This window comes from Antedon mediterranea, chromosome 1 (genome assembly GCF_964355755.1).
Source record: "Antedon mediterranea chromosome 1, ecAntMedi1.1, whole genome shotgun sequence".
NCBI lineage: Eukaryota > Metazoa > Echinodermata > Crinoidea > Comatulida > Antedonidae > Antedon > Antedon mediterranea.
The window spans coordinates 36,605,656-36,619,094 of NC_092670.1; the positions used below are offsets into that span (position 1 = coordinate 36,605,656).

Below are 13,439 nucleotides of genomic sequence, written 5' to 3' on the forward strand. Positions count from 1 at the left end.
GTCCGTACGATCATTATGTAATTTACATGCAGAACACAACTGATTGCTTATACGCGTCAACAGGATTTTCAAAGAAATCCGTTATTTTTTACATCTGTATTTAATGTAAAATAATACTAATAATTTGTATAGTATATAAAATAATATCTTGAAAACGTCGAAAAAATCGACTTTATCACACTCGAAAAAATCCCTCGGCGATTGCACCTAATTATGCATACCGTTTCCAATTAATGCACGTACGAATACAGGGGCCCACATCATCTGAACAGAGAGGGAATTGTATTAATTTTTACAGGGATAGTTTGACGTCAATGTAACCATAGAAACGAATTAACGCTCATCAACCATCCTTCGGTAGCACTAGCAACATCATAGAGGTTATACTGAAAATAAAACGCTCACACTTTACCAAGAAAATCGAGGTTTCTTCGGCAACTTGCAACACTTCCATCTTTTGATTAACGCATAAAATAATTTTGTTAACACACATTTCATCTTTAAACGTAAAAAAATAAAAAAATAGAGGGTATTTTTGAATGAATGGCATGTGTTTTTAACCAACTCTACTATTTAGCTCAATGAACACATTACTGGGCTGACACTATGATGTACATGCTAGGCTTGGTTTTATGAGAGTTATTTATAAACACGCCTTATTATTTATGCACTCTTCACTTTTATATTAGTGATTTTTGCATAATCTTATAATAATAAATGATTGAACTGTAGTAAGCATGCATGGACATTAAAATCTATTTTTGTAAAGATTACATCATATTAAATTATTTTTTTTGTTGTTGTATCGTTTTAATAAACTGCTAATACCAAATTGAGTTCATACAGACCTAACATTAAATGATGTATTATTACAATGAGTGACACATTTTATTAATAGCTTTCAAAATTAAGATTTACTGGATTAAAAAAAACTATGCCTACGGCAAATGTCTATTTTGAGCTTGCGAGGGCCTATGCTTACAACAAGTAGGAAATATTTGTGATACTGGGGGCCCATTAGAAAAAGGGGCAAAACGCTTGAAAATATACCATGGTGCAACTACAAAACACGTGACATACATACGGTGTGCAAACAACAAACTAATTAAAATAAACTTAAATTGCAACTCACATATTTTAACAATTGTTCTTCGTTGCGTTTTCTTGTTCCAAATTGTCTTGCCACCATTTCACTTATCACTATCAATAATCATGTTTTTCTTTCGCAACTTCGTGACCCCACTCATTTACATCCGTAAATTCATAATATTCTATCTTGACCTTCTTCTACCATCATTCATAATTAGACTTGCATCCTCTTACTACACAGATCAGTTATTTTATACGAGGGCGCTATGCGAGATATGATGTTCATCAGAATTGATGTTTGAGTACTCTACTGTAAATAGGCCTATATGTATATCATTATTATTATATTATTAATTTATATAGAATTTTTTTGTCTTCATATGGACAGATAGACGTATACTACAATACTATTACGGTCTCATGTTATAGCTTATAAACAGTTTAATTGTACTGTATTGTAATATTATCTGCTTTATACTATTTATTATTCAAAGTGTAGCTACCTTATTATATTTATGGAGCAATGAAAGATTCCAAGTCTAACTATTATACTCTGACTCTGTAATTGCTTCTTATTTAATTGTTTATTGGTTGGGGCGAAACGACTCATATTGGAGGAAACCGCCGACTCAGTGATTCATTCCCAGGTGCATCGTACCACAACAAAGTTTTGACAGTCGGGCCTAGTCCACCAAATCTAAATTCTTACTAAAGTTACTTACCCGTTACTTTACAATCTACGTTTAGATATACCATTTATTGGCATAGCGTCTCTATTTTTAGGACAGAGCGTGATTTTTTTTCGGTATTTTTCTCTTTTGCGATCACAGCGCGATCGTTCATATCTCCCACTTTTTTTAATTGTGATATACGCCCTCTCCACGGACAAACAAAAAATAGATGTTTTTCTACTGCTGCTGTAGTCTGGGTTCCAGACGGAGTTTTGTCTTAATATTAGTAAAAAGATAAATATTTTGGCACATATGGCGTTTCATACGTATACTACTTGATTTTGGATACTCCGTCTGGGGAAACACGCACAAGTCACGTGGTTTGACACCAATTCTTGGTGCATACGATTATCCGGTTGACTAGTTTCAGCTGCATGCGATTGGCTACTCACTCGTACACCGTTTTAATATTCATATTTCAGAATTTCAAAGACTCGATCAACAACTAAGATGATGCGCATGCGCTATGTTACGTTTAGACAATGTGTACTTGGGTACATTTATGAAAGTTTCTGAAGGCTAGAAATTATTTTATATACCTAGTAGTCTGGTAAACATTTGATGGCATTTTTTCCCAAGAACATGAAACTCGTCTTGATATGATAGGCTATAGCTTCTCCGCAAATCAAACATTGAATGGATCATTTATTACGCGGAGATAATTTTGATTTAATTCCCACCCAGACCCTGTCCTGTTCTGTGTGGTGGTGTAGCCCTGTTGTGTGCCGGTGGTATGTAGGCCTACTTCATTGGCGTTTTATTTGGCAGGTCATACGTGCGAGTTGAGTATGACCTACGAAAGAGGCCTAGGCCAAGGACTAAACAATTAATAAACAAAACAACTTGGCATTACTATTTTATATTTCAAAACAGTCTCGATCGTACATTAAGCACTGGTAGGCCTACGTACTCGATCTCTTTCATTTTGAAACAAAATGATCATTGTTGATTCGAAATCCATATTTACATACCGCCCGCCCCTTATAGCCAAATACGGTATGATAACCTACGTCATTCTTATCGTATGTTTGCGGTCTGCAAATCGATTTCTATACGTGTTTCACAAGTCTGTATTTTCAGACAAAAATCGCGGTCGAAATAAAAACCAATAAATTTAAAAAAAAGATAATACAGACTTGGGGCAAGTCTACTGCTGCTGCTGTGGAAAATAAGGCGGCAATTTGTTGAATGCTTCCCTCTATCATTTTAAACTTCCTCTTCAGCCATATAAACTTATATAATTATACAGTATTTATATTATGGCCCTGTCCTCACTTTCATACTCGCGCCCTCGTATCATCCTCGGCTAGTAGGCCTGGTCATTCAATGCCATAACTGTCAACAACTGAAATTGGAATATAGTTGATTAGATATAGACACTAAAAGGCTTGTTGATCTTAACTCTGACTATGATCAGAATACGATGTTTCGCCAATCGAACAGGATTGTTCACCATGAAGGAATTCAATTTTTCTGATGTAAAGCCAGACAGGGTGGTGTCTGTATACTCATTGATGTTTATTGATGATGTGTAATTAATTTAAGTTCAATTATTTATCGTTGAAAAACTATTATCGCCTTCCAGTATCATACACTCAATTAATTTTTTTATGAAATAAACTTTTCGTAATGAATTTCAAAACGTTTACTGCGTGATCACGCCCTCTTTTACCAATAAAAAAAACCACATTCTATGGAAAATTCGTTTGTCTATATAATTATTTCTCCTTATTTACTTACAATTTCATAACTTGTTAACTATTTATGTTAATTATTATTATGTATGTTTTTAAACAACTTGTATGTACTTTTATTTGTTTGCACATCTGTAAAGAATTTTGCCTCCTATGCTGCAAAAGAGAATACAATAAATAGTAATTTATTATAATAACAGGGCGGTTGGGCAGTTGGCAACAGACAGACAAGACACTAACAATCGAGCAGTAATAGAGGGTTTGTGCAAACTCACGTTTACGCCTACATGTGCGTGTCATAACTCGTAGCTTTTTCCATTTGTGCAAAATCATTTTACTGCCGTTAGAGCTAGGGCTATCTAGTAAGTGGTAGGCCTAGCCTATGCCTATCTAGGCCAACATTTTTTGTTCTTGTTACTTCTTTTTCAAGTTTGTTAATTAAACAACAAAATTACACTAGTTAAAAAGTGTGCAAAAGGAGGCCTGAATAAGTTTGGAGAGAAACTTTTAACTCTATCAAATAAAAACAAATAAATACAATATTGAAGGTACAGTAGCCCAAATTACAAGAACAATAGCAGGAAATTTATTTATCATAAGACGTAGCCAGAAACTATAATTAGATTATATTTGAACGAAGGAAGATTTAGAAAGAGATTTAAATAAAATGCTTAACAATTCCATAATTGTGGGCCATTTAAAAAATAGATTTTCTTCTCATTAAATGAAATGTATGCTTTTCGGATAAAATTGTAGTTTTGGCAAATCTTATATTGTAATTGTGGAAATATTATCATTAATTTTAATAATAGAATTTATAGTAGTTAAAAAGAAGGTAATTACCGTAGTTGTATTTATATCCAAAGATTATTTAGATTGAACCAATTTTAACTAATTATTTATTTGAAATTAAGTCATAAACATAATTTAAAAAAAGGAAAATATTGATCTTTGCATTTTCTTGAAACATTTTTATACTGAATATTCTTTTAAAGTTTTGCTGGTAAATGTGATCTTTTCCGCGTTAAAAAACTTAATTTACGAATAAATCTTAAACGTGTATAAAATGAAATCCGCACGTCGAAACGCATCGAAAATCGGTATCACGTACTATGCCACGCTACACGGAATGTGTGACGTAGTACACGAATTTTGCTAAAACTGTCTAATAAGCCTCTAGTTACGCTTTAATATTGTATCTAAACATTGAGAATGATTTACCATAATTTACTTTATTTTAAAAGGTTTAAAAATGGCACTTCTCTAATTGTAGAAACAAGTAAACATTGGTAGATTGTATTTCAGTGTGTTATGAAATGCAAGAAGTAACAAACAAACAGACAACTCTTTCGTATCAATAGACAACTGTGCATCTATTTACACTATCGTTAAATTCAAGGTATACATTTCAAAATCAAGTACGTTAATAGCCGTTGGCTGTTTTAGAGTTGGTAAACGAAAGGTAATACCGAATCAATTCCTAAATGAATGGAACGATTTTAGTTTGCTTTGAATAATATGAGTCTAGTGGAGCATTCTATGTTATGTTATCAGTAATTGCTCGTGCTTAGAGCATAATGTGTTAACTCGATGTTGTAAACACTTTTGTTCGATATTGTATGTTGTTTCATAGGACGTTAATACAATTACTACAATATGCAAACAACTGTATCAACGAAGACTTTTTCTAAAATAATATTATTTATTGAATGCCTAGTTACCGACTACTAGTCACACGATAATTTAAACGCAAACTAAACAAAAGAAAAGAAAATGCCAGACGACGGTTGGTTGGTTTGGTGATGAGAGCGCCATCGCTTGTAAAGCTTGGTTTTCACTAGGACGTAACGCAAGGACGTAAACGCAACGCAAACGTGTTGACCAATGACAAGCGACCGTTCGAATAATCCATGGCTTGTGATTGGTCAACTCACTAAAGCGTGGTTCCCACTAGCGACGCAGGGTAACGCAACACAATGACGTATTGACGCAAAGTTCTGTATTGTGTAATTACAAGTGGGAACCGTCGACGCAACAGTGCTGCAAAGATCAAAGTTTGATTTCACGCAGGAGGGGGAAAACACAATTATTGGAAGGGCATTTTCTTACGTTGCGTAGGTTGCGTTACATTGCGTCTAAAGTGGTAACCAAGCATAATATTGATCCAATGATTTGCGTTATTACGCCCTTCGCTGCGTTTTATATTGGAAACTCATTCTATTTCCATCGTCATTTGTTGGAAAAGAAATGCACCACTATAGAAAAAACCTCAAATAATTAGGAAATAGGAAAGAAAATTCTAAAAGAAATCAAATGACAAACTACATCTGACAAGTCCTTTTACATTTTGTTTTCTTAAATTTGTTAAATCTGTAGCTTGGAATTTAATCAACGTAAACTGCGAGTCTGTTTGTCAGGAAATAGATTGCTTAAATTAATAGATGTAGAATTCATTAATATCTCATATATCAGAAATTCTGTTGCTTGTGAGTCAACACATTGAATTGAGTACAAAGCCTATATCTGACTAGAACCAAATTGAGTATATTTTATTATTTATATATTTTACTATAGGCTTACTGCGAACAAAAAATCGTTGGTGAATGACATTGACAATGTCCATTGCAAATAAGTAATAAACACGCAAGATTAGAGAGCAATATGCAATTATAGTGGTAATGGATATATTAGGCAAGATGCCTTATACTCCCATTGTCGCGTCCGTTTTGGTCCCTTTATAGTTTAAAATCTTGGTCTATTCATACGGCAACGACTAAACTTGTTACACGTCCGTATTTATTGTCTTTTTTTTATGTTAGTCCATCAGTCAAGGTTTCGATTTTTGACTGGAAATTCAGAATTCCGAGCACAATATTATACTTTAATAGAGTACGTTACGGCGACGATAAACTTTTAAAGCCATAAACCGAGCTTTGGTCTTTGTTTTTTTCACTCCAGTTTTTGCCTTTAAAAAAAAATCTTTTATCTCATTATATTATCTTTACAATTTGGACAATTTAATCTTTTATGAAGAAACAATGCATGTAGAAAGAGTAGGCCTTCATCCGATAGGTATCTACATACATAGTTTACATATACTAATATACGCTATAAAAATCCTGTTATTATTATTATTATTACATTGTAGGCCTAAATCGTTTTGCAAATGAACGTTCATCAGCTACCGTACGCGACCCTTGTAACCTTTAGTAAACTAAGACTGAATACATAACGACAACTAAGTACTTATTGACTTTCTGAATAAATAAAATCGAACATGGTTTAACAGTTTACATTGAATAAAAAGACAAACAGTTCGCACATAACTCTGTATATGTAATTTATAACCATGCGAATTTATTACTAATTATGTATATTTTCTACTGACCAGAGAAATAAGATTAAAAACACACTTAAGACATTTACTTAAAACACTTCGGTTATTTATACTGTACTCACTCAGGACGTAGACGATACGCAAGCGAGTTGACCAATGACAAATAAACGTTCGAATAATCCATCGCTTGTGATTGGTCAAATCACTTAAGTTGCGCTTACGTCCCTGCGTTGCGTCCTTGGGAACTTACATTTCAGTGTGACCACACTATTTTTTTTTATTGGTCTTGAATATAATATGTATAAGATTCAATCAAATCTAAGTTCAATATTTTGTATTTTGCATAAACGGCTTAAGTCGGTTAATGAACGCAAAGTAAGGTAATCGTTATCTAATAAGACATCATGACCTTTCATTTTCTATCTCTTACGATGTTAGTGCACTTTTTTTTAACGCGTTAATCTGTATCTAAACACGTGATTTTACGCATGTGTTTAAATCCTTATGTAAGCTTTTGAACGTGTGTGTGCGTAGCATCACATGCATCATCATGAAGATTACAATTTGCTAGGAGCCTCATATATTTTGTCGATCTAACCAAAACTATGTCGAGGAGTCGAGTTGAAGATACCCATTGTCCCCACATGCACACATATGTCATCAAATGTCAAGATCACCAACTTTTCTTTCAAAAATCAAAAGCTCCATATTGACAAATTATGATAAAAACAATATTTTCAATGTTGCTCTGCGTACATTTGCTAAATGAAATGCAAAAATACACCGAATTGCATATGATAGATTGAACTCCTTAAATGTAATTTCAAAGAACAATTTTGAAAGCCTTTTAGCTCTGACAATAGATAGAACGCAACATAATGGAAAATAAATGTATCCATAAAATTCGAAAAGTGAAAGTATTTATAAGTATAATTAAGATATTCTGTAAGAGAATATGACCAAAAACTATTTACAATATGCGAGCAAAGTTCGACGGATTAATCTTCACGTAATGTAGATGTACTCATTTTGTTTATCATTATTCGTAATGTTAGAAAATTTGCCTTACTAAAAATAACAGTGTCCTGCGGGAATGTCAAAATTTGATTAATCTCATTCAAACCTGAATCGTCTCCAGTACCTCTGACAATAGAATGGTTGCTGATAACACGAATGAAACATTTTCCTAGTATTTTATTAGAGATGTGGTCAATTGTGTTCCGCTTTGTTTATACAGTATCGTATCGCATAACTATTATTTCACGTCTCTTGTGAATAGAACGACCAACAAACCGCTCGAGCGATGAAAAGGGCCTAGAGATAAAAATAGACACGCCGTACGCCTAAATAATACTCGGGCCTGGCTAATCAATACTTCGTAACTAAGCCTAGTGTTGTTAATCATTGTGTGTAGAACGGACTTCCAGGTCCGTTACCGTACTAATATAAGTTCTTCAATTATACCAACAACCATGGTTAGCCTGGTTATACAGTCAGACACCGATCATTGTACCACGGAGAGATAAATGTATGTTTTACTTATTTCTCCATGATTGTCTCATTGGACCCATTACGGAAATACCTGATAATGAAGACATTGATTTATTTTACTTTTTAAAAATGTGGATGGTTTACACCATAACGGGTACCGGTAACCTAGTATAAACAGTTTAACGTGACTCTGGAACTAACCAAGACTATTTCAAGTAACCAGTATAGTGCCGTACTGTTCTTAATGTATTCACCACTAACCAGACATGCACCGTAAGCAGGACTTCTTGAATTAAAACAACAAGCATTGTATTCGTTAAATCTCGACTATATCAAATAGCGGTAATGGACTGTATAATTCTTTCTGATAAAATAACACTGTAATAGAAGATTCATACGACGATCTTAAATGAGATGGAGACGGCTCAACGAATCAGAAAAGACTGTTAAAATTCTACAATTTTTCAAAATACCTTTGAGCTAGGTTAGTAAAATATGAGTTTTTATTTTATACATTGTTTCCTAATTCGTACAATTAAATTGTAATTTTAGAGAAATGAGTTACATTTCTCTGCTACTTTTGTTCTATTAGGTCAATACATTATATTTATATATAATTGACACAAATTGTGTTTCTTTTACAGTAAAACGTAATTATGTTTTGTCAGGGAACTCTTTCCTGGTTATGCCTAGTTGTAATTTAACTCTTCCCTGGTTGCATTTACAACTTATGCAAGTTAAGTAAAAAAAAAAGTCTGTTTATATAATAGGCCTAGAAACATAAATGAGATGTTTTCACACATAAAATGTTAATACATAAACATTGTTTTTGAGAACTTTCACCAAATTCATTACCAGTATGTAATATCATTATTGATCTTATTCTCTTTGTTCAATTCAGATAAGATAGATAAAAGATAATAAGATTTATAAAGCGCACACATCCACAAAGTGCTCAATGCAAATTCAGGTAATACGCACATTTTAATAATGGGAACTTGTTGCTGTTTCTATTTATGAATTACTCAGTTATTTGAAAACAAAACCATCTTTCTCATTCTGTTCTTAATTTGTTCGCAATTCAAACAGAACGTTAAGTGCAAGTTCATCATCCGTTCATAAAACAATTTTGTACCTAACTTAAGCTTTAATTGTCACCATTAATTTAGAACTTTTAAAGACTTTAATTTCAAACAGTCGGCTAGATAGCTTAATGGCTGTAATTAAATCAAGCGCCAAGCGATAGCTTTAGGTACGTATAAATTACAACACAATTTGCATAACACTTTGAGAATCGGGTCTAAAAATAATAATAAATCTAACACTGAGGAAATCGAAGAATATAAACGCAGTGGACGTTGACTTTCGTTAATTATAATTCATTCTATACCAAACATGGCAAATTACTTTAAATAATAAAGATACTGTTATGATCCATAGATATGTAGCAGCTAACCTTGGAGCTAGGGTAACAATCATGGATAATATTGACTAAGGGAGTTAATATACTAAATATATTCACCCGAAAGAGAATAATTACATGTATTCTTAACTGATAATTAGGCCTAACAAAAGGTTTGTTTGTGTCAAGGTGCAACCTCTTTAGGGGCCTCTATCGTGCATGTTTAGCCAATGAGGATGTTGGCACAAACTTTGTCAGTGCCTATAAAAATGTTTTTCTTTTTCAATTCAATTTATTTGGTAAAACATTCGTTTCGTTTCCTTTGTTTTCACATGTATAAAACAGCATAAACGATAAATTGTATAAACATCACATGACCTAGCATCATAAATGTGTGAAATACTGACAGTATGGTGGTAATAAAACGAAGATAAAACGCAAATGCAACAGTTAACATGATCGTTAAACATCGTAATATTTAAACATACTGGCATTAGATACATTCGCCAGACGAAACATCAAGCAGAAGGAATAGAAATGGACAGCAATTGACAATATTATCTCCAAGTCCTATTCTATGAACATATTTTCAATTCAAACCCTTTTTAAAGCTCTGTCTACACTATCTAACTTTATGTATACTTTATTATATATTGTATTTTTATGGAGAAAAAATAAATGAAATCAAATATATGGGCATATTTTTGAAACATAAAATTTGATAGTGTAGACAGAGCTTTAACGAAATTGAGAACGTGTTGGCACGCTACGAATACCGATCATGTTCAAAAACACAGGTAGATCAAAAGCCAATGGACAAAATAACACAATGAATAATTAACTACTTTTGTAGGATTAACTAACAATAACTGTTTGTGTCCATTCAATTTGAGACCTTGACAAATTCTGATCAACAATTGATTAACTATTTATCATATAAGTATTATTGTAATTCAAAATGCAATTGAATTGTCATCAAACGTGTGTTTGCTAATTAGTTGGCAAGTGTGAATTATGGAAGTTCCTTCTAGTTGTAAACAGATTATATTTTTTAAAACCTTACTCTTGGCAGGGCAACAATGACTGGCTTTTACACTAGCAAACTTCATTTTGTAAATACGAGCAAAGTTTTATAAAGTTTCTCAGTGAAGAAGTTGACTAATTTTCATATATGGTAATAGGCAAAATTGTTTGAGAATCTCATGGTATATAGGCCTAAAGGAACTACTAGTTTGTTCGTCTTTGCAAACAAAAATTTACTGCAATGCTTTTCTATACATTATGAATATATAATCAAAAGGTAACGCAAGTATAATCAATCAACAATCTTTGACATTTCAGAATGAATCTGTCAACTACAATTTTTATTTTTTAAGTTTTCAATTTTACCATTCAAGAACTATACTATAAATTGAGTTATCTTTAATACTTGAGCATAATTGATTGTGTGACCTGTCTGACCATTGCACTCAATGCATATTTGATATCGAGATGTATCCGGGTTACGCATCGATATAAGACAATCATTTAATTCAGACAATACTTTTCTTGTATTTACTCATGTAGGCACTACACTTGAGTAAACGTAATGTTCTGTTATCATTTCTTTCAGACAGAAAATACAACATGACTCAGACTCACTATTTTTCGACCAATAATAAGATGCGGAGTAAATCAGGCGATGTTCATGAAATGTCTGACGACAAACTTGACCTCTTTCGTGCATCGTCTGCAAGATTCAGAAGAGGAAGCGCGCCAGAATTGGGTAAATTTCTATTACCGCCGATTGATGATAAAAAGACAAACCGATCAGCTAGCCCAAGACATCCATTGCTTTCACCTATACCTTTTGAATCAGGGTTGGAATCCGCTTATGATAGTGGTAACACAGAAGGAATATCATTGTCAAAGACATCTCCAAGAACATCAAATAATAGTTTTTCCAAGCTCAGATTATCACGGAATTCGTCCAGTACATCGTTGAATAATTCAACTGTTGGCAAAAGTGGGACGTTTCCAACTGGTCGTAAAAACAGGTCAAATTCACTTACAGGACTATCTAGTATACCCACAGAATTGCTAAAACAAAGAAATAATGAATCAAAACCTACAGAAAAAAATCCGCGTTTATACAGGCGCAGATATTCTGATACACCCCTACCTCTAAAATACGAAGCAAACTCTAGGATGCAGTTAGAGAAGCATAAATCAGGTTGTAAACAAGACAGTTTAAATAAGGGTTCAAAGATTTATAAAATAACAAATAATGGCAAAGCTCCTGACAGATGCCAATCAGCAATAACTTCTGATTCAAATCTTACTGTACAAATGCTTCATGACATTGAATGTTCCCATTCGGACAGTGATGTTGACAGTGCTGAGAACGACAGTAGGATTATAGAATGGCTATTCGGTGTTGAACAGTCTGTCTTGACGAATGGAGTTAATGATCATAATGAAAATGATCTCGAATATGCAAATAATATCAAAGAAACTGCCATAAGGATTGTTCATGAAGAAACTGAAGAAATTGACGAATCATGACAAACTTATTGTAGCAAAATACATTGTTCTGTTGAAAAAAAAGTTACGCATGTAGCATTGGTGATTCATACTTGGCGCAATTCCAATAAGATGATTAGTGCGCATGTGTGAATGTTTAACTTATTATTATTATATTGACTGGTATATTATCTTTATTTAAGAAAAATGAAACAACAAAATTTACAAAATATCCATAAAATATAGCAGCATATAGAGACTCATGTGAGTAATAATAATAATAGCACCCTCAATTTCCCCGATCTACAAGTGAGAAACAAAAACCGGTGTTACTTCTCTAACGTTAATAGCAAACTTCAACGACTGCTGACTCTAAATTCGGAAACTATGGTAGTCTTGGGAAGATTTCATAACTTAAGTTGTTTTACGCATGTGTATGCTGGTTACGCTATATCGGTTCGAACGCGTTAGTATCGTATATATCGTGCTGCAATCAGAGTCTCCAATGACTAAGTTTCTAAAGCAAGCAACATTTTTTAATGTAATTTTTAATGGCTTATCTAAAAACGCTATAACTCTAGAGATCAACTGTAAGCATAAATATTATCACTGAATATATAGCTTAAAATGTTATAACGAAAAAAAAAACAACAAATTATCACAATTTATCAAAAAAACTTATTTTTGAGTTAAGAATCTATGACAAACCAAATTATGCAATTTATCTAAAAACTAGGTCGGTAATCGGTGTTGTAACAAATGGCATAAACATGCTTTCAAATTACCCTTTGCTCTACATTTTTAAAGTAAAACCAATGCCCCTTAAGTCGATAGGAAATTGTGTTGATGTTCAAGCAAACAGAAGATGAACGACAGACACATACGTACATTTGACACCATAAATGCCACAACCTATTAGTTATTGGATTGGAAATATATTGCAATAAAACTTAAATATAAAATTACTAAAATATGTATACGAGAATATATTTATCGATTTCATGTTATTGTAGAGTAGAAAGGTTTGGTAATGATAAATATGTGTATGGTCAGTAGTGTTTACCTTGTCTTGCCTATACATTAACTAGGATTAACTCAGACAGCTAAGGAAAGACTTGGTATAAAAAGAATAAATCTCCACATTTATTGGATATACAATGTCTTCAGTTTTCTCGTTTGTATGATTCAACCTC

The 13,439-nt window shown here is 32.9% G+C and overlaps 1 long non-coding RNA gene across 1 annotated transcript in view; it reads right to left on the bottom strand.

Moving 5' to 3' along the window:
* Positions 1–1,935, bottom strand: part of LOC140049765 (uncharacterized) — a 54,205-nt gene extending 52,270 nt beyond the window's left edge. The window contains exons 1-2 of the long non-coding RNA XR_011845327.1: positions 1,812–1,935; positions 1,133–1,411 (exon numbers count right to left, since the gene is read on the bottom strand). This is a non-coding gene — a long non-coding RNA (uncharacterized lncRNA). The remainder of the gene's footprint in view (positions 1–1,132; positions 1,412–1,811) is intronic.
* Between the last annotated feature and the right edge of the window lie 11,504 nt (positions 1,936–13,439).